Source organism: Leptonychotes weddellii, chromosome 15 (assembly GCF_054177405.1).
Source record: "Leptonychotes weddellii isolate Sample4059 chromosome 15, ASM5417740v2, whole genome shotgun sequence".
Classification (NCBI taxonomy): Eukaryota; Metazoa; Chordata; class Mammalia; order Carnivora; family Phocidae; genus Leptonychotes; species Leptonychotes weddellii.
In genome coordinates this window covers 20,868,042-20,890,011 of record NC_138383.1, presented here as the reverse complement: position 1 = coordinate 20,890,011, position 21,970 = coordinate 20,868,042, and the positions used below count along the sequence as shown (strand labels likewise).

General features: G+C 55.4%; 1 protein-coding gene across 7 annotated transcripts in view; it reads left to right on the top strand.

Annotated features, from left to right (window-relative positions):
- Window positions 1-21,970, top strand: part of SP6 (Sp6 transcription factor) — a 74,968-nt gene that overhangs the window by 43,919 nt on the left and 9,079 nt on the right. The window contains exon 5 of one of the 7 annotated variants that reach the window (XR_014140502.1): window positions 5,589-6,505. The exons of the other annotated variants lie outside the window; for them this stretch is intronic. The gene's annotated coding sequence lies outside the window, so the exon portion shown is untranslated. Of the gene's footprint in view, window positions 1-5,588; window positions 6,506-21,970 lie in introns of those variants that run through there. 7 annotated transcript variants of the gene reach the window in all.

Genomic DNA, 21,970 nt, shown 5'->3' with positions numbered 1-21,970 from the left:
TGAACAGGTCCCTGTCTGGCCGCTGTGAGTCAGGGAGCCAGCCCTCTGATCCTATGAGCCAAATCCCCGAATCTCTGGGGCTTTCAAGGCTTCTTAGGTCTAGCTTCAAAGCCACCTCCAAGTAGGGATCTGCCCCCTCCCTGACCTCCCTCTTTTCCTGCCCTTTCGCTGCTCTCTGACCTCTGACCCTGGGGCCTCCCTGGAAGGCTGAGTTACTTCTCCCCCTACCCAGATTTGGGGTAGACCTGGATAAAAGGGACAGAACGAAGGGGCTGTGTACCTGGGCACAGGGCAGGGAGCTGGAGAAATCCATGTTTCTCAGCTGATGGGAGGCCTGGCCAGGGCTGGACCCCACTCTGATAGCCACAGTGGAACTGACCCTTCATAAGAGGCTGCTGGCGTGTGAGCGCCAGGGGGGTGGGGCAAAAGAGGAACTAACGTGGGTCCCCAGAGCCCCCTCTGTGTGGGTGCGAACTGCCATTAGAGGAAATTCCTTAGAGGGAAGCACTGCAGGGGCCCAGGAGCCTTCTGCTCTGGGTCTGAGCCTCTAGGGACCTCAGGGAATCCCCCATCAACCCCTGCTCGGGATAGGCCCATGTGGGGCCGGCCCAGAGGTTCTCCTCAGGCACTTCCCAAGTCAAGACACTTGAACTGCCCAACCTCTAGGTGGTTATGGACCCTCTGAAGTGGCACCTAGCCCATCCACCTGTCCCCGGGCACCTTCATGGAGGTGGGTCTCCTTGCAGAGCCAATGGCTCCTAATGGCCCGTGAAGACAGGGTGGGACGTGGGGGGTGGGCAAGGAGTGGGATGTGTGTTCCCCGTATTGTTGGGAGAGAGCCCCTGGACACTCTCTCCCAGCCCAGGGGAGCAGGCACACAGGCCTGTGCCTGACTGTGGGGAAGGCTTGGAGCCTGGCTGAGCCCCAGCCTCAGGAGGGAGGGAAGAGGGTAGTGAGGGGGTGGGATGGCTCTTCCGCCCGGTAGATTAGGGACTCTGAGACAGGAGAGGGCCTGTCACCGGGCCCATAAATAAAGCAGCTGAGTCTCTCCCTCCATCTGTGTTTATCTGTCTGGCCTCGGGTTTCCGGGAGAGGAGATGTCTCAGCACCCCCAGCATCAAACGCCAGGCGCTGGAGGGGAGGAGGGGCAGCCTCCTTCCCTTCGTCTTGCTCTCACCCTCTATTTCTCTTCCTCAAATCCCTTCCTCTTGGCCCCCTTCTCTGTAGCCTGGACACTGAGACCAGGAGCCCCTCTGAGACCAGGCAGGTGGGGGGGAGTGTGGTCAGAGGGGTCTCTGCTAGGCAGTTCTGCCATCCCTCCCCATTGGTGCTCACCCTCTCTGGACTGTGGAGAAGGTTACCTGGGGCCCCCAGGGAGGTGAGGAGTAGGAATCAACCGGGTGTGGGGGCGGGGGGGCTGAGTGTGCAAACTCCTAGTCTGTGAGGGGCGGCATCAGAAAAGGGAGGCAGGCCTGTTTCTTAGTGATGAGGGGAGACCCTGCATCTCTGCTCCTACCCCAGCTGACTCTCCTCTCAGCATCCTCCTCCCCTCCCTGCCTCCCCGGGGCTCTGTGAGAGCTCCAGGCCATTCTTACAACCCAGAACATGCCACCGGGGCTCTTCCAGTGTGGGCCCCCAGACCACCTGCATCAACGTCCCTGGGAAAGAGAAGGGGAAATGCTTGTCTAAATGCACGTTCCTGGGCCCCATAGATTTTAGATTTTATTTATTTATTTGACACACAGAGAGAGAGAGAGAACAAGCAGGGGGAGCGGCAGGCAGAGGCAGAGGGAGAAGCAGGCTCTCCACTGAGCAGAGACCCCAACGACGTGGAACTCCATCCCAGGACTCTGCGATCATGACCTGAGCCAAAGGCAGACACTTAACCGACTGAGCCACCCGGGCGCCCCGGGAGCCTTCATTTTAATGAGCCTCCCAGGTGATGCTGGTTCAGTCCAAGCTTGAGAACTGCCCCCTCGTGCTCTCTGAGGGCAGGCTCTCTTGTTCTCCACCACATCCCCAGCACCCAGCTTGGGGCCTGGAACATAGTAAGTGTTCAATAAACATCCACCGATTGAATGCATTTCTAGATGGTGACTACCCCCTCCTTTCACGCCAGGCAACAACCCCAACAACCCCAATCTCCCTCGAGGGGTGGGGGAGGGGCCCCAAATTCCTGCTCTCTGAGGAGTGGTAATGCCAGAATATGTCAGCCGGACCCCCCCCTTCCCCGGGTCACAGGTCTTTAACCCAACACATCTGTATATATCACTGGCACGCCCAGAAATACTCTAATCACAGGGATTTTAGGCCGGTGGGAGCTCTCACTAGGGCAGCCCTGGCCTCTCAGCTCTCCTCAGAGAACACAAGAACCACAGCCTCCCTCACCCATCCTCCGGGAACAAGAAGTGGCAGGAGGCCGGGAAGGGGAAACTCACAGAGAAGGAAAAGTACCGAAACTGAAAGAAGAGCCACAGCTAAACGAGGTCTGGGGGAAGAGGAGAGCACACCTGTTGCACAACTCAGGCCAGCGGCTCCTGGAATTTTCCAAAGGACTAGGCATCCCAGCCAGGAATGCCCGAATAAATCACTTCTCCTCTCTAAGCCTCAGTTTCCCTGAGCATCAAATGACCATCTCTGGAAAGAAAGGCGAGGCTCTTCCAGATGAGGAGTCCTCTACCCTGGGGCAGGGCCACTCCCTGTTGCTGCCTCTTCGCAGCGGGCTTGCATTGCATTTACATTCATTTGCTTGGACTGGACCAAAAAAAGTGTGGTCTGCAGATGAATATAAAGCGGTGGGGTTCCAAGGTGAGGAGGCTCCCTGAGGTGGTGACGGAGATGTGGAGGAGGGAAGCACGGGAGGCCGCCCGCAGCTCGGATGGGCCCCTCAGGCTGACTCTGATAGGCTTTCCAGCTCCAGAGTGGAGAGGGCAGTCTGGGACTTGAGGAGCCCAGCATTGCAGACGCCAGGACGTCTGGGAGGGGAGAGAGCAAGGGACCCAGGCATTCTGGGGGGTAGTGAGGCGGCCCTGAGGGTGAAGGGCAGCTGAGCAGGACTCTCAGGCCTCCCAGGGAGCCTGGGGCCAGCCCCAGGAATGCACCAGTACGGCAGATGGCAAATACTTGCCCTGAGGCCCTAGAGAGCGACTGGGAGGCTGGAGGCTGAGAGAGGAGGAAGAGGAGGAAGGGGACGAGGCAGAGTGCTGGAGCAGTTTCCTGAGCAAGGAAGAGGCAGAATCACTCCTGGGCAGGAGAGGGTGATGGCGAAAGCGGCCGCCCTGGCTGTTGCTCGGGCTTGAAGGGGAAGCTGAGAAATGAGAAATCGGCCAGTGGAGACCTGGGAAAGGCAGGCTGTCTGGGTCCCTCCCCACTGTCAAATGGCTCCTGCCAAATCCAGGCTGGGGCAGATAGAGGAGGCCGAGTCCTCCACCCTAGGGAAAAGTCCTAATCTGATGGCAGAGACACAGTCCCACCCCGATGGGGGCTTTCTGTCCCAATGACACAACTCAAGTCCATGGGAAGTCCTTAGTCTCATGGAGGAGACACAACCCTTGCCTCCATCCTGGGGTCGGGTGGTGGGGGACACAATGGGACACGATACATATTTTCAAAATTACTTAGAAGCTCTTTCAGCAACATAGCAGCAAGGCAAACATAAGGGACAGCTGTGAATGCTGGGCCCTTCATAGACGGAGGGGACCCCAACATAAAGGAGCAATTAGTTTAGCAGAATTAATCAGAGGAGGCTCCCTCAAGTGGATTTTGAGTGAAATTTTGAAGATGGAGAAAGACAGGGGTTCGGGGTTCATCCTTGGTTGGCCTGGGGCAGTGAGGGTAGAGCTGGTGAGGACAAAGAAGGGGACAGTTGGCTCATGGGCCTCTGGGCAGCAACCCTGGAGGGCCGCGGTGCAAAAAGAGGACTCCACATCTGGAAGAGCCTTTTTTTTTTTTCTCCAGAGATGGTCATTTGACATTCAGGGAAACTGAGGCTTAGAGAAGAGAAGTGACAGGATTGACATTCACGGAAACTGAGGCTTAGAGAAGAGAAGTGACAGGATTGAGGTGACCCAGCAAGTTAGGGGCAAAGCTGAGACCAGAGAGCAGATTTTAGGGCTCCTAGTCCTGCTCTCCTTTTCCTCCCCCAGCTGGCATGCTGATAACCTAGGGCCGTTGTCAGAAGGTTCTAGGAGCCCTGCTATCCTCCAGGTGTTTTGTTAGAACAGGGGAAAGTACCTGAATCTCTTAAGGCCTCTTTTTCTCCATCTGTACTTTGGGTTCTCTCATCAAGGAGGGGGAAGTCCTTGGCAGGAAGGTTCCTCATGATTCCAAGGTATTGGTAGGACTCGCTAACAGTTTTCCTGAAGCCAACATGGGTGGCTGGAGAAGGAGAGGGAGGCCAGCAGAGGCTGGGGTACCCCCAGCTGATGGGGCATGCTCTGCTGCCACAGGGGCCCCATCGGATGATTTTTGAGGGGTGGGGGGAAAGAGGACCAATTTGCGTTTGATTTGCATACCAATTGCGTGAATTCCAGGCCTGGCCACGTGCTCTGGAATCTCCCTGGCTCCCGCTCCCTCCTCTGTGGTTTCCCCACCTGCCTGAGAGGCTTCTGGTTGCCAGTTGTGTGGCCACAGCTGGGGAAGGGGGCGGGGGGTTCAGATGTTGGCCACTGGCTTCCCCCCGGAACCGACAAAGCGCCTTCCACGCTGCAGCGGGCGCCCCGGGCCCTCCTGGCCTCTCTCCCGTGGGGTGCCCAGGAGGCCTCCCCTGAGGCCTTGGGGGAGGCTCCCGGCTGGCTGAGGGATGGCTCTAATCATGCCCAGGGCCTCCTACCGCTCTGCCTTCCGAAACGTGGACCCCCTCTGAGGGTGACCCAGCGGGAGGCCCTCGGGCCCTCCCCTGCTCACAGGGGGCTGGGGAGAGCGGCCCCGGCCCCCCCACCCCACCCCCCAGCGCCCTCAGCGGAGGCCGGGTGCTCAGCGGCAGTGGGCCGGCGAAGGGCTGTCCCCTCCCACTGGAGCCAAATAATTGCCTCCTGCTTTGTTGTGTGGTGTCTGGGGCCCGGGGCCTCTCATTTGTGGGGACGTGCTGTGGCGAGAGCCTCCCTGCGTAATTACCCTCCTCCCCATCGCCGCCGCCGTCGCCACTGAGCCTCCTGCGTCCGCTGGGCCTTACTCACCCCGCCGGCCTGCAGCTCCCCCCACGGGCCCAGACGCGGGGAACTCCCCTCCCGGGTCCCAAACTGTCCCTTTCCGGCAAGCCGCCTCTCGGCCTCCCATTACGGCCCCGCGAGCCGGGGTGGGCGGGAGCTGAGCCGGCGGGGGTCTGTCTCCCAGACGGGGACCTGAAAGAATCTTTCTGGTCTGAATCCACCCCCCACCCCCGTCCTCAGCCCGGGAACCAGACCCAGGACTGGGCTCCGGGCACGCGCCTCGCGTTGCGCAACATCTGGACGGGCCTTGCACCTGTCGGGACTTGCTCCCAGTTAGGCTTGGAGCTACCTGCGACCCCGATACCTGGGAGAAAACACTCCACTCCAGCTTCTTTTTTTCCTACTTCTTGGTCACCTGTTTACCTATTTGTTGTAAAGGAAACGGAGAAGAGAGAGCGAGCCGGGGAGCTAGCCCGGGAGCCTGAGACACACCCACGCACCAAGGAAGAAACAGAGAGACACTCCCTAAGATAAAGGGGGGAGACTCCAGCAGAGAAGCAGAGACCCGGGCCACAGAGAAGCCTGCGCAGCGAGCCAGAGGCGCACAGAGAGGAAAGGACGGAGAAACGGAGAGGTTTCCGTTTCTCTTAAATGGAGACGAAAAAAGAAATAGAATGGACAAATAGAGCAAACCTCTCGTTCCTTGTTATATTTTATTAAATCTTGGGTAACTCTTGGCGAATAGACCACTGAAGTTGCATAAAGGCTGGACTTGGAGGGGAGGTGGGAGGACAGTAGGAAGCAGCGTGATGAGCCAAGACAAATTTTGAAGAGAGTCACATATCACAAAGGTTTGTACACAGTAGGCGCTCGATCATAATTGATGGCAGAGGACCCCTCTCTTCTGAGGCCAGGACAATTCAAAATTTAAATGGCAGCAATGGGGGTTGGGGTGGGAGGTGGCCTGGCTGGCTCAGTTGGAAGAGCATGCAACTCTTGATCTCCCAGTCTTGACTTCAAGCCCCACGTTGGTGGAGAGTACTTAAATAAATAAATAAATAAATAAAGTTAAAAAAAAAAAAAATAAGTGGCAGCAAGAGGGATGTAGGATGGACTTCTGGTGGAGGGACTTTCTGAGCATAAGAACCATTCATCAAACAATAAATGTTTTTAGAGCTCCTACTATGTGCCAGACACTGTTCTGAGTGCTTCTGATACAATCAGTGAGCAAAACGAACACAGATCCTTGGGAATAGTTGAGGACGTTATGGACTCTGCCTGCCGGCAGGAAGGTCACAACAGTACAAATCCCTCTTCTCAGCATGTTGTAGGGGAGCTACTTAGAGAAAATGAGTTCTGGGAGGGCTGGGATCTGCCAGAAAATTCTAGAGAAGGTGAGCTCTAGACTCAATCATGGAGCCAGGCAAACCAGTGGAGACCAGGTCACCAGGGGAACACCCACCGAGTTCAGAACAGGAAAGGGTGGGCACCTCCTGAGGTCACTTTTAACACAGGCAGAGTTTCAGTATCTGGTATGGCTGTGGGTTCTAGAGTACCAGCTAGGAAACCCGGACATTTAGGATCCCTTCCAGCAGGAGATGTGATGTCAGGAGCAAGCACCTTCGCTGTGTTCATGCTTGGTTGAGGGGTTCATTGCAGTGGGACACCAGCAAGCCTAGGACGCTGTAAGGAGGACTCATCTCTAGGCAGGTCAGTATTCAAAGCAACCTTCATCTTTCTCCTGGTTCTGTTCTCACTCTCTCCAAGGATTTCTTAACGTCCCTGTTATCAGGAAGCTGTCCCTGAAGGTCCAGCTCAAAGCCCTCTCCCTCAGCGGCAGTGAGGAATGCAATGCTTCCTGCCCTTTTCCAGGGTTAGAAGGACAAAGAAGCAAGGATGTCATTTGATGAGGTGGGGACCAAAGCCTCCTTCACAAACACCCCTCCACCTCTCCCCAGCTGCCTCTTTTAGGCCCTGAAGCAGAGGAGGGAGATGAAAGGGACAGAGCTGATCATGGGTGTGTGTGTGGGGGGTGGGGGGGAGGGTGGGACCCGACTGGGAATGGATTTCAGGAGCAGATAGAGGGGGTGGGGCAGAGGCAAGCAGGGATCCTGGCAAATCTCATTGGCTCCCTTAGCATCAAAGCATCCATTGGCTTTCAGCAAAGTAGAACTGATTAGTGTTTGTGTGAGTGTTGGGGAGGGGTGATAGGGAAAGGGGTGCAGGATCCTATACCAATATGTTGACTCTGCACAGCTCCACAGTCCCCCCCCCCCGCTTCTTACCCACACACACATAGTCAAGAAATTCTCCAGGAATCTGGCCTCACCAGGTTTTCATTCTGGAGTGACCCCTGTGATCTTCCAGCTGAGGAAGGAGACAGCTGTGAGAGCCCCTTCAAGGAATCATAAAACAAAGTTTTGGTTTGATGTGTAAAAAAAAAATTTAACGTGAACATTTATTGAACTATGACATGCAAATAGAAAAGTGTCATAAGTATACGATCTCAGTAAATTGTAAGTAAAATGTGGGATAAACTTTCACCAAATGAACACACCTGAGTGACGAGCACTCAGCTCAAGGATCAGAACATTACCACTGTCCCAGGCCCTTCCTGTGCCCCCTTCTGAACTAAACCGCCCAAGGGTAATGGAATCGCTGACTTCAAAGAACGTAGTTTTTTGTTTTTTGGTTTTTTTTGCCTATTTTTGACCTTCATATGAATGGAGACATGTACTGTGCACCCTTGTGTCTGGCCTCTTTCACTCCACATGGTTGTGAGATCCAGCCTTTGCTTGAGTTTGAACACATCTGTGAGGAGAGAAATGGGATGTATCAGAGACTGGCCTCTGCAGGTCTCAAACTTAGGCTCCCTTGAGATCCTCTGTCCTCGAACCTTTCCGAATTTGGTGTCAGCACCCCCACTTCGCCAGTCCTCTAGAGTCCCAGGTCCCAAACAGGATGAACATTCTGGGAGACCTTGTCCTCCTATCCAAGCTGGGATCTGGGAACTGTTGGTCCCAGACCACACCCCTCCAAAGGGACTCCAGAGGAAGTCCCCGACCTGGGCGGGGTTAATTAGATGGCGCTTTGAGATCTCAGGATGAAAGGACTGCCTAGAGCCATTGTCCTTGGCCTCCTGTCCAGCTTGGCGGGGGAGGGGAGGACCCTGTGCCCTCAGGCCCCAGAGATGGGGCAACAGCCTATGGGATTGGCATTGCCAGGCTCTGAAGGATTCTCTGTTCTGAGACGCTCCTGCCCAAAGAGGGTGCTCAGGGCTGAGCTATTGGGGAGTGGGGAGTCCAGGGCCCACCCCCCTGGGGTCCGCCTCTCCGCCTCCTGGGCAGCACCCAGACAGCCCGGCTCTGGTGCCGTGTGTGGTTTCAGGATAAGCTGCCGATGCCACCCAGAGCGCCCTGCTGACAGACAAGGATCTCACCCGCTTTCAAAGACGCCCTTTCATCTGCCAGGGCTAATTACACCTGCAGAGCAGAGGAGAGGGCACTGGAGCCAGCCCCCTCCCTCTTCCCCCATCCCAGCTCCCAAGCCCCCTGCCTCAGGAACCCTTCTCCTCCCTCCCTTCTGCCTGTTCTAAAGCTCCGGCGGCAGCCTCAGCACCTGCCAATTAGGGCTCCTCTAGGGACAAGTGGCCCTGTCTTCTGGGAGGGAGGGTGCCTGAGAGCAGAGGCTGGGAGGTGGGCCTGTGTGTGCACCTGAGGGGTGGGAGACGGAGGGTCTGGGTAGCATTAGGAGGGTTGCTGAGAGGCACCAGGGAGTAGGTGAGGGCCTTGTGGGTGCGAAAGTTCAAATCTATGACGGAGCTGGTTTAATGGTGACCATGAGCACGTGGGCTCTGATTCAGGCAGCTCTGGGTTGGAATCCGTGTTGCACTACTTTATTAGCTGCATGACTTTGCGTGTTACTTATGTAAGCCTCAGTTTTCTCTCCTGTAAAATGGGGATATGCATGCCTACCTCACAGGGTGGTTGTGAAGAATAGACAAGACAATGCACATAAAACACTTGGCCTCTAGCAGGGGTTTATTTGAGTGTGGGAAAGTTGTCACTTTGCGAGGGAAGGCTTTTTGGACCCCCAAGACTTAGTATGTCTCCCCAGTTCTCTATGCTTATGCCTCTTCCAGCACGTGATACTCTGCTTTGCAGTGATCTGTTTATTTTTTTTAAGATTTTTTTTTATTTATTTGACAGAGAGAGACACAGCGAGAGAGGGAACAGAAGCAGGGGGAGTGGGAGAGGGAGAAGCAGGCTTCCCGCCGAGCAGGGAGCCCGATGAGGGGCTCGATCCCAGGACCCTGGGATCATGACCTGAGCCAAAGGCAGACGCTTAATGACTGAGCCACCCAGGTGCCCCTAAATAAAATCTTTAAAAAATAAATAAATAAATAAATAAATAAATAAATCTTTAAAAAAAATTAGTTCCAGTCTCCCTTCACCATGTGAGCAAATCCGCTGAAGCGCCATGTTGTGTTTTCAGCCCCGCCCAGGAACGTAGCAGGTGCTCAGTACACGGGCTGCAGCGTGGGAGTAGAGAGTGTGATAGAAACACATGAGCGAAGGGCTCCTCTGGAGTGGGGGAAGGCCTTATGTCGGCATGAGAGTGTGTGTGACCATCGTGTGCGTGCCAGCAACACAGTGAGGGGGGCATGGGCCGGTGCATGAGCGTGTGCACCCGCGTGTGCCCTAGAGGTTGCCGCGGGTGTGTGAGTGGAGTGATTCTGCAGCACTTGTCTGCACTGGGGTCTGAATGAGCCTCTCAGTGAGAGATGCCCTAGGAGGGCATGTGGGTGAGTGAGGTGTGCATGCACGTGCGTGCGCGCGCGCGTGTGTGTGTGCGTGACGGCAGGGGATCCACCTGCGTGATTCCGTGCGGAACTCTGTGCAAGGAGCCATATCCACCCACGTCTGCAGGTGTGAGGGGCGGAGGGGAGGAACGTGCAGGTGGCTGTACCTGAGGGTCTGATTAGGGCTTCCAATGGGGCTGAGCTCTTTAGAAGCAGACGAGCTCCCCAGTCGGAGGGCTTCTCCCCTGCCAGGCCCCCGGCATCAAGGCTGGGAGAGAAAAGGGGTAAGAGCCCATCCCTTCTCCACAGTGGGGTGAGTGGGAGGCAGCCACCACCCTAACATCACAGTCCTCCACATCCCTCCTGGTCCAAGGGACCAGCTGAGCTGCTGGTGATGGGTTTCTTTGGGAAGCCCAGGAAGCTGGGTGGGTCTGGGGAGCCAGGGTGGGAGAGTCAAAGCTCCCTGACTGGCAAGATGAGCAAGTGGCCATCTGCCCTTGCACAGGACGCATGATTGCACACTTCCCGTGTTGTCGGTGGGGTTCTGCACTCAGGCTCTAGGTGGTCCTATTACCCAAAAGCAAGGAAGTTCTTCTCAGTGTCTAACCCAATCCTCCATATTCCAGGCCAACCTGGGCCCTGCCCTCCCATCGTCAGAATCCTTACCTAGACATGAACCTTTGATCATGGGTATTCTGGTCCTCAGGCCAAGGGGCCCAGCCATCACACTTGCCCCCCCTTTTCCTTCTATCTAAGCCTTGTCATTTCTCTTCACCTCCCTGCATCCCCTCCTCCGACCCTGTCCATCTCAGGAAAGGTCATTCCCCAAACTCATCCTGACAGCAGGTCCTTCTGGGAGTCTGACCGACTTCCCTGATGTTCTCAGGCCCTGTTAAGGGGCTGGGTGCAGGGGGACCCCTCTGGCACAGCACAATGAGATGGGGTCTGATGGCTGGCTGAGGTCACTGGAGCTGATGTACGTCAGCAGTGGGTGTGGATGTCCCAGCTGGTCGTTCAACCTCCCTTTCATCCTTTGTTCCTGCCAGCCTGGCCCATTCCCACCGTGGATTCTCGGATTCCCAGCGTGGCGTGTCCGATGAGCCAGAGTCTTCGCCCTGACACGATCCTCTCCCAGCCCTGCCCTCTGCTCACCTCCTGCCTGTCTCTCTCCCCGCCAGGGGGAAACCACGGGACGGGGCTGGGGGGGGGTGGGTGGATTGCTTGTGGTCTCCCTCCTGCCCCTCTCCTTGCCAAGCCCCCACTGGCCACTAGGGGAATTGTGGTTGGACCCAAGGAGGACCTTCTAGGGGTGTTACTGAGTGAAGAACTTGGGCAGGTGGTAGGCCCCACTTTCCCTGGGAGCAAGAGTGCTGGCCAACTAGTTGGGAGGGAAAGGAACAGTGTGCCCCGGGGGCAGAGAGGTGGGCTGGGTGACTTCTCCCGTCTCCCGTCCGCCCTCGGACGCCATCTCCAACGCTTTGCTCCCCACAGATATCTGGCTGCTCCAGTCTGGCAGCCAGTCCCAAACATTTCTCCATCCACCCTGGCTTAAAACTCGGTTTCCACATCACTGGAAATGGCTGCCGCGGTTGGACCTTCCTAGGTGCCTGCCTGTCCTGGCTCCCGGTCCCTTCCCAGGCATGCCTCCCCAACCTGGGCCCATCTTCCTCCTCATCTCCAAGAGTTCTGCAGCTTAGCTTTTCTACTCCAAACACCTCCTCACATCTTCCTTCTGTCTTCCAGGAAGCCCTCACCGGGCCTTGCTTCTTCCTTCGCGCCTTGGCCTATCTCCCCAGTCCTGATGCCCTCCCCCCTTTCAGCCAGAGTCTGCCAGTGTCTCTCCTGGCATGTGTGCTGGCTCTTGCTGAGGTAAGCCAGCAGTTCTCAGAGGATGGGGTTTGGATCTCGCCCCACCCCGATTAGAAACATCCCAGAAAAGTCCATGACAGCGGGGCTCGAAGAGGTGAGGGAGGGGATGAGGGTGATTATCAGGGGAGGTGCTGAGAAAGAACTGGCAAGCAGAAATAAGAAGTGTGTCTCCCCTGAGCTCGGGCCCAGGTTGCAGGGCAGTGAAGAGAAAGGAAGAGTTAGGAAAGCGTAGTGGGGAGGGATAGGGTGGGAAGAGAGAAAGTCCCACGGCTCCTGTGGCGGGTCTGACCAGAGGTTCCCTGGAAGAGTTTACCAAAGCAAGGACTTTCTGTGGGAGCCCATCGTGGAGGGAAGAGGAAACCTGCTCCATCCACCCGCCCCCTCTTTCTACTCGCCTAGCAGTAGGATTCAGATGCCGTGGACTGACTGGAGCAATCCAGAGTCGTCAAAAGTGCTAAAAAGGGTCGCCTGGGTGGCTCAGTTGGTTAAGCGACTGCCTTCGGCTCAGGTCATGATCCTGGAGTCCCCGGATTGAGTCCCGCATCGGGCTCCCTGCTCAGCAAGGAGTCTGCTGCTCCCTCGGACCCTCCTCCCTCTCGTGCTCTCTGTCTCTCATTCTCTCTCTCTCAAATAAATAAATAAAATCTTAAAAAAAAAGAAAAGTGCTAACAAAAGTCCCCAGGCAGCCTCCAATCTTGGCCTGGAAGAGAACCCACTGGATTCTAATCCTGGATCTGCCATTAATTAATTTGCTGAGTGATCTCTGGCAAGTTCCTCAGCTTCTCTGGGCTCCCCTTTCCTGTCCCCGCCCCCACCCCACCCCAGGAACAGGTGCCTGAGGGAGGAGGTGGAGCCTCCTCCAGGCTGGCTCTGAGGCAGGAGGATGGATGAGATGACCTCCTGGGTCCCTTTCAGCGCTGGGGATTAGAGCCAGTGGGATGGTCCTGGACCCTTTCCCAGGTCAGTGGAGGAGGCCGATGAGGGGGATACAGGGCTATTTCATTCCTGATGGGAACATCAATCTCTCCACACCTTCTTCCTACCCACCCCCAGAGCCTCCCACTGAATCCCCTCCTGTGCTCTGGGCCCCCTCCCCTGATGCTCCCCATCTTCCTGCCCACCTGGGGCTTTGCATGGGAGTAAGAGCAAACCCTGGGGAGAGAGACTAGCCCAGTGCTCCTGATGAGCAATAATTTGTTTTATGACAGAAAAGGAAATTGTCTTCAGTTTCACAAGAGCGAAACGAATTCGTTTGAAGTAGTTTGCCCTGCGGCAGGCAGGAGAAGGTTTCTCTCCGAGCTTGCCTTCGCTCTCTTCTCCCCCTCTCTCCCTCTTCCCTTCTAATTACTGCAGCTTCCAAGCTGTTGGCATGAGTCGATGCCAGGCTGTCAGATGCCAACTGCCCCAGGATCTCACCTCTTGGGTGTGGATCGGGGGGATGGAGCCGCAGGAACAAGGTGGGGTGGCTCTTAGTTCAGCCTCTGCCGGCCTGAAGCCTCACTTGGCACCATCACCGAGGACGGAGGAAGGCTGGGGCAGAGGGCAGCTCGCCAGGACCCAGGAGAGCAGTCAGCTCCCAGGCCCTGGGCGACCTCGAGGGAGCACCTCGATTCCCCAGGGAGGGGCCTGGTGGGCTTTCCTGCACGCACGGCCCCTGTTGCCCCACCAGCCCGCCTTCCTCATCCTCTGACTACAGTCTAGAGGCAGAACTCCTGGGTGGAATCCCAGCAAGAGAATGGACCATGGCTACCTCCTAGTGTCAAGACTCAAAGAATCATGTGGGGGCAGCCAGGATGGGAAGAAGAGCATCTGTGGATCATCAATGTCCTCATTAAGAGTCCAGTGGACTGAAAAATCCTGGGGTCCCACTAGATCCATTCTAAGGGTTCCTTCCTGCCTGCCTGCCCGCCTTCCACCCGTCCATCCTGACTTCCATTCATCCACAAACCTCCAACGCCCTCAGAAAGTGCCAGGCACCATTCCGAGCCCCGGGAATGGAGTGGACAGAAGCCCCTGCCTCCCTGGAGCTTCCGTTTGAGTGAGTGGTGTGTTAGAGACACAGGGAAGGGACTGTGCCCAGCACGTGCCTGGAATAGAGTAGGCGCTCACGGGTATTTGCTGAATGAGTGACTAAAGGCTCAGGGTGAATCAGAGGCGACACTGCAACAGATCAGCTGGGGTGGAGAAAACAGAATCACTGTTCAGCCGCTCCGCCACCATGCCCGGCCTCCCCGCTCCCTTCCTCCCCAGGGAGCCCTCCCGCCAGGGTCCCGAGTGAGAGTGGGAAGGGGCCCCTGGCTGCTTTGTGGAGAGCAGGCAGACGCCGGGCTCCGGGGCTGCCAACCTGGCACCGTGGCTTGGCGCGGGGCGCCCTCTGAAACAGCAAACTTCATGTCTCTAATTCGGCACTTCCTGTTTGTCTTGATATTATCTCCTGTCCTTGAAGCCCACAGGCCCAATCGGAGACGGGGCAAAGGGCAGGAGCCTTGGGGACTCAGAGAGAGGGAGAGGCACGGCTTCTCCCCTGCAGGTTTCTGGGCTGTGCCCCCCGAGGGCGGCTGGCCAGAGGTCTGAGGTCTAACTAACCCTCCCGGGCATCAGTGAGGAGAGCCCACACTACAGGAACTTCCTAGATTCTGGGTTCTGGTCGTCATGGGTTCTTGGATCAGTGACACTCCTGCTCCTCCAGGACTCGGCTTTCTGAACGCTGCAGTAGAGGGAGAATTCGGGGTGGAAATCACCAAGCTGCACTGCCCTCTCTTTCTCATTGTCAACATGGCTGGGAAGTTCTTCTTGATGTCTAACTTCAGGACCTTTCATCAGCCTTTGGGGAAGAGCTCTGATTTGGGGTGAACAGTCTCAGGTTCCTGAATCAATACTGTAGGCGCTTTACAGATAGATGAACCTTCTTTCAGGTTTCAAAGTCTCCCTGGAACCAGCTGTCTCCCATAAAAACAGACCCTCACCCTGAGTGTGTCCACTATGCTAGGCATCGGGCTGACTGTCCTGTGGGTGGTAGGATCAGGGCAAATTCCAGACAGGCCCCCACCCCGGCCAGAGGGGTAGCCTCTGCCACCCCCAGAGCTCCAGGTAATAACCCAGGGGCCACGCCAGGCTCGCCAGCACCTGAGCCGCCGGCAGCACATAATGATGGGGGAGCTGGGCAGGCAGAGCCAACCCCTCAATCAGGAAGCAAATTAAAAAGGGGAGGAATCTCCCAGACAGACCACAACAATGAGACCGGCCCCCTTTCCAGGGCACTGCCCGCCCTCCCCACTACCCGCCTGATTTTGCCTGCCAGGTCCTGATACCAAGCCCTCCCCTCTAATTCCCCTCTCATGGGATTCTGCCGGAGGTTCTCTGGGAGACCCTGGTTGCAGGTTGGTGGCCGTGCCCAACTGGCCAGGACACGGGATGCGGGGCCTCTCAGTGCCTTGTTGCCAGCCTGATCTTGGATTCCTGAAAGGACACTGGGCACAGTGGGGGGTGGTGAAAGAGGAAGGGTCAAGGCACACTTTTCGGGCAGCATCTTGATGCCCACAAGGCAGACGATGGGTGGCTGTGACAAAGGGATTTATAGAAAACCCACCAACCTCCAGCCTGGTAGCCCTTTATCCTCTGCAAAGGATGCAAATAAATCCAGTGCAACATATATTTACTGTACACTCCATACTAGTCACTGTATGAGATGCTGGGGGGTTGGTACAAAGATGACCGGAGAATGACCAGAGAAAATTCCAGTCTCCTGAGGGGCTCACGATCTGACACACACACAACTAATGCTATCACCCACCGGTGTTAAGCCCTCTGTATTTTAGGACTCTGGGACACAGAAAAGGGTAACTTGGAGAACTGCAGAAGGCTTCATGGAGGAGGGGGACATATGAGTTGGGCTTCAAAGGATCAATAGGAGCTCCTAGGCAGAGCAATGAGGAAGAGCATTTAAGATAAGGAACACGATGTGTCATAAAAACGTGTGGACAGGGGCACCTGGATGACTCAGTTAAGTGACCAACTCTTGATTTCTGCTCAGGTCATGATCTTGGGGTTAGGGTTAGGGGTGAGACTGAGCCCTGAGTCAGGCTCCGCAGTCAGCGGGGAGTCTGCTTGAGCTTCTCTCTCTGCCTCTGCCCTTCCTCCCCCTCTAAAGTAAATAAATAAATCTCAACAAAAAAACCTGTGGGCAATAAGAATAAGGTAGAAGCCCCCTGTGGTGGCCCCCGGGAGGGAGAGGGATGAAGCTGGAAGGTGGGCTGAGATCAGATGGGGAATGGGGCTTACCTTCCAGGCTGAAGGGTATGGACTTTCTCCTGTAGGTAATGGGAAGCTACTGAATGTTTTTGAGCTGAGGCATGACATAATCAGCCACGCTGGTGAGGATTTTAAGTGCCCACAGAGGGACAAAGAGGACTGCTGTTTCTGCCTCTGCTCTTCTCCATGGCTGCTGGCCCGCCGGTGCTTTCTCCCAACTCCCGCTCACTGTCCCTGCTCCCTTTACTCCAAACCTCCAACTCATTGTTCCAAGCAGACTGACAGGGCAGAGCCCATCACCATCCCTCAGCTCTCACCCAAGCTCTGCAGGTCCCAGACATCCTGCTGGGTCCCTCCACCTCCATCACACAAGCAGGGGCCAGGGTGGGGGAGGGCGGCAGGGTGTGTGTGTGTGTGTGTGTGTGTGTGTGTGAATGTCAGGGAAGCTGGGCTCGCTTCCTTCATGGATCTTTGGGTTTCAAGGCCTCTGTTGTGTCTTCCCAGCTGACCCAGGCTTCTACCCTCACCGCTACCCTCCCCAACTGAGGAGCTTCTGGAAGCCTTGATTCCAGGGAAACAATTTTCTAAATCATTCAGCCGTGGCTTATCCACCTTTCTCAGAGAAAGGTGCCCGGTGGAGTGCGTGGCATTGAAGAGATTGCCCCTGCCCTCCAGGAGCCTACTGACCGGTGGGAAAGATAAGAAAACAATTCCATGGAAACGGGGCATGTGGCAATTAGTACTTGGGAAGTTCTGAGGAGCAAGCCAGTGATGTGCTAATAAGGGAAGAGCTCATTAGAGAAAGCAGGCTTTGAGCCAGGAGCTGGAAGGCTGATATGCTTTCCTGGGGCACAGATAGGGCAGCAGGGGCGAAAAGAGTTGGAGCAAAAGCAGGAAGGCTGGACATGTTTGGTGGCTGGACGTGCGGGGCTGGGCTGGAGGGTTTGTACAAGGACCAATGGAGGTGGAGATTGCAAAGGGGACAGAGGCCAAATAGGGGGGTCTTCCCAGGTAGCACTGGGGAGCCACTGGAGGTGTTTAAGATGGAGAGGGCCAAGCCGGAGTGGCATTTCAGCATGATTCATCTGTTATTGGTTTAAATAAAGGACAACTTAGGTGGTTGGGCAAGAAGTGGCAGAAACCCCATAGGAGACCTGAAAAATATTCCAGGGGAGAAGTAATTCCGGTCACCAAGTTGACACTTCCCTAGAATTTTCACAGACCAGTGCCCACTTCCAATTCCTTCCTCCCTTCATTCAACACATATTTATTAAGCACTTACTAAGTACCAGGAGCCATTTTAGGCTCTTTCTTCATACCATTACAAAGGTAAACTCTCACCCACGGCATCTGGGGGACCTCAGCCCAGCCTCCTCGTCTCTACTTAAACTAGTCCAGTAGCTTTGGTCTTTGGAGCAGGTATATGGCGAAAAAGATGAGAGAGCCACATGCAGTAAGGGTTTGTGGGGTGGTGTGAGGTAAGAAAGTTTGAGGTGGGGAAGGTGAGCAGCTGGGGCAGCAGAAAGCTGTTGGAGAATGGGAAGAGCAAAGTTGGCCATGGAGTGTGGAGGAGATGGGATGCCTGGAGGAAGGAGGCTGGTAAGGAGGAGAAAGGTGGAGGACCAGAAGGAGGCAGGCCTCTGGGTGAGGATGGGGGCCAGGAGGGAGGGACAAACCCGAGAGCTGGAGGAGGAAGTATGGTCTTAGTTGCTAGAGGTGGGTGAGGGAGGAGGTGGGGGCTGGGAGGCGAGGGCAGAGGAAATGGGCCCAGGAGCTGGAGACAAAAGTCTGGGAGTCTGAGCCTCTGAGGAGCCACCTGGAAGGTGCAGGCAGCGGCAACATCAAACTTGGGATCCAGGGTTGGCTCTGGGAACGACTGCAGTTGGGGGAGGGGGTGGCTCCAGGGGGAGCTGAGAGCAAGAGAGGGGCCTGGATGCGCCATTAACCCCGCTGGCCTTCGGCCTCCTCCAGCACTCCTCCCCTTCCCTCTGAAGCCCAGACGCCACTCCAGAGCCCCATCCCCAGCACAGAGCTCCAGGCCCCCAGCTGTGCCCACCACCAGCAGTCCTACCTCATCTCTCCCTCCCACCCCTCATCGGTGGTGGGAAAGCACGTTGTTCAGTTGTTCCGGAGGTACGAATAGAAGAGGAAAGGGGGTCCCCTGCCAAATAGGGTCTGGGTCGTGTTAATAGCTCCTGTCTCAGCAAACCAGTCGGGGTCTCCATACACCCTTTACTGATCCAAAGGCTGGGGGAAGGGGTGTGGGCCAGCAGGTCCAGGCCAAGGACTGAGCCTTTTTCTCCCCCCCAACTCCCCCCACCCCAAGATTCTCCCATCTTTTGGACTGGACCTGCTACCTAAGCATATGGAACCGATTGAAAGAATTTGTATGCTCACCTTATAATTTATGCAAATCAACTCTGTAATTAACTATAATTTGGAGGCATCCTTTGGTATTTGAGACATTTATCCATGAGGAAATGCCCTAGTGATAATGCTCCCGTATTAACATTATTTACTCCACCTGTGTGGTCTCCCCAGCTTGTTTCCCCCCCTCACTCTGATTTTCTGGGCTGGAAGGTGGGGAGGGACAGGGAAGCCCCTCCCTGGAGCCTGCCACAGTCCTGACGCCTGGGTCCTCCGGGGGAAGTTGTGCTGGCCCTGTCCTCCCCACTTGGCCCAGGGCTGAAGGAAGGGGTGCAGCTCTGCCTCCCAAGTCCCCCGCCACCGCTCTACTCTCTCCCGCCTGATGGGTAGCTCTCTGCTGAGCTTTTTAGCGCTCTTCTGGGCTTCAGTGTTCTCATCTCTGAAATGGGGAGAGGAAGGACCTGTCAGGGCTTTCACAGGATAATTACTGAAAAGCTAATGAAGGGACTGGGAATCCCCAGTCTAGAGATTTCTGGGGGTGTAGGGGGAGGGGTGGGACGAGAGTTCAGGATGAAGGCGCCCTGACTCACCCTGTGCTAGACTCCGTGCGGCGAGGTGGCCCTCGAGGCGAAGTCACTGGGTCGTGTGCGGGTCCGGAAGGGTGTGCAGCGGTGCCCGGCCTCAGCGCCAAGAGTGCTGGGCTACGGCTGAGCGTGAGATGTGACCCCTTGAAAAGTCTCCAGGCCATTCTGATGTGGCTCAGAGTTGCTAGCTTCAGAGAGCTCTGGGAAACCAGTCTTACTCTGTTTCATCTCCTTTCTCCTTCCTGGGCTGTTGTCCCCCTCTGCTCCAGGACATGCTCCTGTTAGCTGACAGGCCTAAACTTACGACCACCCTAAAATTAAGTTCATGTAAATAGTTGGGGATGTGGGGCCCCCACCTAAATTCCGCTCCAGGCCCCATCTCCCTTTCCAGGCCGTATTCCCAGGCTTTTCACTCTCCTGGAGTCCCAGGATTCCTGAACTGTCTGTAAAAGTTCTCGGCTGGGCTCCGCCTCTGGTCTTAGGTGACCTCTTCTTGTCCAACCCAAGCTGCCCCACCCCATCCGAAGTCCGGGAGATGGTCTTGGTCTTCCCACTCCATTTCACAATGAGAGGTCCCAGACCCAAAAAGTGGATTGTTTTGGATCCTGGGGGTTCCAAGTTGGAAAGTAACTGAAAAGGGGATGAAGGAAAGGAGAAGAGAGGCTCCGGCAGAGGTGGGAGAGCCCCACTTGAACAGCATTCTCTGATGGGGAGCTCCGCAGGGAGGGATCGATCGGCTAGAAGGGGGTGTGTGTGTCTCAAGTCTCTTAAAAGTGGTACTTCTTTCTTTCCCACCAAATCCATGGAGAAAACCTCAGAAGGAGGGAGATGGAATGTGGAGAGTTCCAGCCATCCAAGATCTCTCCGCTGGATCCTGTGAGAACCACTTTGTCCCTCTCCCACTGCCATCCAACCTCTGGGGAGGGAAGGAGGGAAGGAAGTCCTGTTCCTCCATTCCCCACCCCCAGCTGCCTCTTCTAGCTGAAATCCTACCTTCCTGGCAGACCTCAGAAACTCAGATCTCACCCCCTACCACTCCCCCAGGAGAGCCGGGGGCCACTGTTTCCTGGATTATCCTAAAAGCTTCCGAGAGGCCGTGAGGACTTGGCAACAGCCCTGCCCACGACTCTCACCTCCCCCCTCTGGCTCTGGCTGTCGCCTCCTTTATAAAGCCTGGCTCTCCCATCACCCCCACTTGCCCCTCACTGCTGCTGCCAGCTCTGGGCTCCATGGACTGGTAAGAGGGGCCATTCCCTGTCCAGTTCAGGGGGCAAGAGGATCAAGTCTCCACTCTAGAGGGATCATTGAGAAGGGTTTGGAAAGCTTGATTCTCTCGGTATCTGGGAGGAAGAGATAAGAGGGAGATCCTGGGGGGATCTATATGGAGAACCAAGGAGGATTCCTTTGGAGGTCTTTGGACTGGGCCAGGCTGAGATGTGGGGGAGAAGTGGAGTGGTCATTAATTGACGGCCAGGGGCTTCACTCTGAGAGAAAAGATGGGCAGATATTAATAGACCCGCAGCGCACACACTGGCCACATGGAAGTTCGTGCATGATAGAACACCTGCAGAAGTGGTAAAGGAGAAACCTCTGTGCATATCTCATGGGGAACTCCCTTTATGATGGAGGAGGGGGGACAGACACCCCACCTCCAAGCCCCTGGTACACACAGGCATGATGGGTACACACATGCACCTGTAGATACACACACACACATACCCCAGCATACAGACGCACTGGCCTCAGCTGGTTTCATCTTTTAGACTGAAAACAGATGTGGACGCTAGTGATATTTGGATAATATTGAATTTGGATAATAGAATTAGTGTCCAGTGTAGTGCCCGGCCCTAGGTAAACCCTCAGTAAATGTTGGCTGAATGAATAGAGATGCACGAAAGAGAACCATTTTGGCCCCAGCTCTGGATTCTGTCCAGTTTCCTAGGAACATGGGAGGGCAGGGTGGGAAGAGGGAAGGAAAGGAGGAATGTGTTGGTGTCCAGGATCATTAGTTTGCAGGTTTCCAAGTGCAGCCTGGAGGTGGGGGTGGGAAGTGGAGAAGAAGAGTGAACAACCAGGAATTAGGAGACTGGGGTTCTGGGCCCTGCTCTGCTTCTAACTTTCCGATGACTTTGAGCTACTTGCCTCCCTGTTCTGGGGTTCAGTTTTCCTACCAGTAAAATGAGGACTTGCACAAGACCATTTTTATAGGCAGACCAGCTTTGATATTGTCCTGGTGCAGTCTCCATAGAAGGACAACTGAGGTTTAGAAAGGGCCACAGATAAAGCTGTGACTTGTCCCAGCAATCCAAGATGGGACCAGTTTGTCCTATTAAAGGCAGGATCATGGATGGCTTTGATCTGGACATCAGCTGAAGAATGCTATCCTCTTTACCTTCAGCATTTAGGGGAGCCGGACTCCCGGGGCCCAGCAGCACTGCTGCCCCAGCGAGGCCAGATGGAGTGGCAGACAGAACAGGGCTTTGGAGCCTGACAGAGCTGGACTCAGTTTCCTTCTCTGTCTCGTTTAATAGTTCTGTAATCTTGAGCAGGTCATTGAACTTCTTTGATCCTTGGCAGAATTCCTCATCTGTATAATGGGAACAATAATAACAACTTTGCGGCATGCCCATGAGAATTCGAGATATTTTTTTTTAAGATTTTATTTGACAGAGGGGCGCCTGGGTGGCTCAGTCGTTAAGCGTCTGCCTTCAGCTCAGGTCATGATCCCAGGGTCCTGGGATCGAGCCCCGCATCGGGCTCCCTGCTCCGCAGGAAGCCTGCTTCTCCCTCTCCCACTCCCCCTGCTTGTGTTCCCTCTCTCGCTGTGTCTCTCTCTGTCAAATAAATAAATAAAATCTTTTAAAAAATAAATATATAAATAAAATCTTTAAAAAAAAAAAGATTTTATTTGACAGAGAGAGACAGTGAGAGAGGGACCATAAGCAGGG